Consider the following 2500-nt stretch of genomic DNA (forward strand, 5'->3'; position numbering starts at 1 on the left):
ACCAAAACCTGAGAAATCGTTTTACCCATTAATTGTGTTTGAAGCTGAGCAGGTGCATGCTTCCTAGAAAAAACTACTATCTCAGTCTTCTCCGGAGAGAATTCGATACCTAGCTGTAAAGCCCAAGCAGACAAATTGTCCAAGGTATCTTGCAATGGTCCTTGCAAATCGGCAGCTTTGGCTCCTGTAACAGAGATTACACTGTCGTCTGCAAGTTGTCTTATCGTGCATGAATTTGCCAGACATTCGTCGATGTCATTTACATAAAAGTTGTAAAGAAGGGGGCTTAAACATGAGCCCTGGGGAAGACCCATGTAGCTAATGCGAAAAGTTGCCAAATCGCCATGCGTAAAATGCATGTGCTTTTCGGACAACAAATTGTGCAAAAAATTGTTCAAAATTGGAGAAAATCCTTGTCGGTGAAGTTTACCCGAAAGAATGTCAATAGAAACGGAATCAAAAGCCCCCTTAATGTCCAAGAACGCAGACGCCATTTGTTCTTTACGAGCATACGCCAGCTGAATATCTGTTGAAAGCAACGCAAGACAATCATTCGTCCCTTTGGCACGGCGGAAGCCAAATTGAGTTTCTGATAGTAGACCATTTGATTCGACCCAGTGGTCTAAACGACGGAGTATCATTTTTTCCATCAATTTCCGGATACAGGATAGCATTGCAATCGGCCTATAAGAGTTGTGATTAGAAGCTGGTTTCCCTGGTTTTTGGATGGCGATCACCTTCACTTGCCTCCAATCCTGCGGTACAATGTTTTGCTCCAGGAACTTATTGAACAAGTTCAACAAGCGCCTCTTGGCATTGCCGGGTAGATTCTTCAACAAGTTGAATTTGATTCTATCTAATCCAGGCGCGTTATTGTTACAGGACAGGAGGGCAACTGAAAATTCTGCCATCGTAAAAGGTGATTCTATCGCGTCGTGGCCCGGAGACGCATCGCGAACAATATTTTGCTCAGGAACAGAGTCCGGACATACTTTCCTGGCAAAATCAAATATCCACCTACTTGAAGACTCCTCGCTTTCGTTGACCGTTACGCGATTCCGCATTCTTCGGGCTGTGTTCCAAAAAGTGCTCATCGATGTCTCCCTCGACGTCTCGTTCACGAACCGACGCCAATATCCACGTTTCTTTGCTTTAGCCAAGCTTTTAAGCTTGGTATCAAGCTCCGAATACCGTAAATAGTCGCCAGGTATACCTCCCGTCTGGTAGGCCTTAAACGCGTCGGATCTTTGCGTGTAGACATCGGAGCACTCTTGGTCCCACCACGGAGTGGGAGGCCGTTCTTTGATCGTTACGCCGGGATATTTCTTCGTTTGGGCTTGCAACGCGGCGTCGAGAATCAAGCCCGCGAGGAGGTTGTATTCTTCAAGTGGTGAATGATGTTGAATCGACTCGACCGCTTTTGAAATCATTTCCTCGTATAGCTTCCAATCGACATTTCGTGTGAGGTCATACGGAATGTCAATTGGTCGCATGCGAGTTGACCCGTTAGTAATTGAAATAAGAATAGGCAGATGGTCGCTACCGTGAGGATCGAGGATTACCTTCCATGTGCAATCCAACCGTAGCGACGTCGAACATAAGGATAGATCCAAAGCGCTTGGGCGCGCTGGAGGTTTCGGGATACGTGTCATTTCACCGTTGTTTAAAATAGTCATGTCGAAGTCATCGCAAAGGTTATAGATTAAAGAGGAGCGGTTATCATTGTATGGGGAACCCCAAGCCACGCCATGAGAGTTGAAGTCTCCCAAAATCAAACGTGGCGAGGGAAGAAGTTCTATTAAATCAAAGAGCAGCCGTTGCCCAACCTGTGCTCTGGGGGGAATATATATTGAGGCAATACAAAGCTCTTTACCTTGTATTGTCATTTGACATGCGACAACTTCGATGCCTGGAATCGAGGGGAGGTTAATACGATAGAAAGAATAGCACTTTTTAATCCCTAAAATTACTCCTCCATATGGGGTGTCTCGATCAAGGCGAATAATATTAAAATCATGGAAGTTGAGATCAATATTTGAAGTAAGTCAAGTTTCACAAAGGGAAAATGCATCGCATTTGTTTTTATTTATCAAAACTTTAAACGAATCAATTTTTGGTAAAATACTTCTACAATTCCACTGTAAGACAGAGATAGAATCCTTCATACACGCAGTTGAATTAGGCATCGAAGGATACAATCGCTGCAAGGAGAGGCCATTGGGCAGTCAACTGCTTCAAAAATGATCTAACTGTTGGGAGGAATGCTGTAAGAAAAATTTTAATTGGATCGGGTACATTGAAAGTTTCAAAAATCCAGTCCACAATGTCAGAAAATTTCACTAATCCAGAGTTTGTTTCATCAACTGGGAGTGTAAAAGGAGCAACTGGGGTTTTAGATGTTCCTGGCAGTGCTGGGAACTCCTTCTGGGACTTTAAATTTGCCAGCCCAGGAGGAGTTTGCTTCGGTTTTTCCGCAGCACTGTTTGGTTTGTTTGTAACT

The sequence above is a fragment of the Wyeomyia smithii genome, chromosome 2 (assembly GCF_029784165.1).
Source record: "Wyeomyia smithii strain HCP4-BCI-WySm-NY-G18 chromosome 2, ASM2978416v1, whole genome shotgun sequence".
Lineage (NCBI taxonomy): Eukaryota > Metazoa > Arthropoda > Insecta > Diptera > Culicidae > Wyeomyia > Wyeomyia smithii.